Consider the following 1,816-nt stretch of genomic DNA (forward strand, 5'->3'; position numbering starts at 1 on the left):
CTCTTTCCTAAGTGTCAACAATTTTATGAATTACATTCTTCAAGTGTAGTGTAATTCTTGTCGAGGCCATTCTTCTTAACCTAGAACATTTTTCTTGATTATTGAAGGATGGGTAAACTAAAATGTTGAATTGGTTTGCAATGTGATTGTGGGAATAGTGCTTGATCAGATGCATATGCATGCACAATTGTTGCATCAAACAATACTCTTCAATGTATTTATGTCTTTTTCCACTAAAATTCATGTCATCAATTTGGTTACCATTCTGCAGAACATTCTGGTTGTTTATTATTTGGAAATGGATCTTCAAATTTAGAGTTTAAATGCTCATTAATTTTCGGAGGCTCGTGTGCAAAATTGTCAACATAGTATATGCATTTAGTTCTTTTAAAATGATCCAATTTATCATTTTTCATTTAATAGAATAACTAGAATGTTCTATTGAATGTTTCTTCGTCAATCTCTTCATAGCAATCTCTTCATAGGTTGATATTCCTTAGAAGATTCCTTCAAGACATGCATGATTCATAAAGTTGATTCTTGTTATGTGCATGCGATGGGTCCAATTTTGAAGGTGAGTTCATTATTGATCATTTAAAAATAACCAAGTAATTTTGCACGTATATGCATGTTTCATCAACATGATTTAACTTTATGTTTATTTTCTCTATTTAAAAATCATTCAAAAACACAAGTTAATACTCCCTCTAAGTCATATTATGCACCTAATACATCAATTTTTATTGACCAAATTATAACTCAACTGTTACTTTTAAAAAGGACCAAAGGTAGTATATAATAAGATTAGAATCATGATTAACAAATATAATTAAGATATTTGTTATCTTTAATTCACCAATTAGAGATTTTGCCTCAAAAACTTGATCATAGAGGAGCTTCCAGAACACTAAAGTCCAAAAAATTTGAACATAACCAAATAAAGTAACCCCAAGGCACCACAAGAATATCGGAATGGACATAAGAATGTGCATCCTTAAAAGTAATTTCTCCAGCAACCGAGTTATCCCAAACCATAGAGTCATCGAAGGACAAAAGATGAGTAGACAATTGACGAAATCTCATTCGAGATATAAGGATGGCCCTCAAAAAATCATTAAGGATATACCAATTCCTATCTATTATCTATTATATATATTTAAAACAGACTCCCATGTCAACTCTCATGCCACCTCATAGTATTTCTTCCACGTGTGCAAACATATCCCACCTCAACAAAAAAGCTTATGTGTACGAGTTCTCTTGTGTTTTTATGTTTCACTTCATTTTTTCTAATTAGTTTCTAAATAGTTTTTTTTTCCTCTTTTAATCTCTCTAATCCCTAATTTTTTTAATGACTTCCTCCAACAATTTCTTCTTCCCTCTTGTGTATAGGTTGGTTTGTTGCAACAACAAATTATATATATTTAAAACAGACTCCCATGTCAACTCTCATGCCACCTCATAGTATTTCTTCCACGTGTGCAAACATATCCCACCTCAACAAAAAAGCTTATGTGTACGAGTTCTCTTGTGTTTTTATGTTTCACCTCATTTTTTCTAATTAGTTTCTAAATAGTTTTTTTTCCTCTTTTTTAATCCCTCTAATCCCTAATTTTTTTAATGACTTCCTCCAACAATTTCTTCTTCCTTCTTGTGTATAGGTTGGTTTGTTGCAACAACAAATTATATATATTTAAAACAGACTCCCATGTCAACTCTCATGCCACCTCATAGTATTTCTTCCACGTGTGCAAACATATCCCACCTCAACAAAAAAGCTTATGTGTACGAGTTCTCTTGTGTTTTTATGTTTCAC

The sequence above is a fragment of the Cicer arietinum genome, chromosome 1, assembly GCF_000331145.2.
Source record: "Cicer arietinum cultivar CDC Frontier isolate Library 1 chromosome 1, Cicar.CDCFrontier_v2.0, whole genome shotgun sequence".
Lineage (NCBI taxonomy): Eukaryota > Viridiplantae > Streptophyta > Magnoliopsida > Fabales > Fabaceae > Cicer > Cicer arietinum.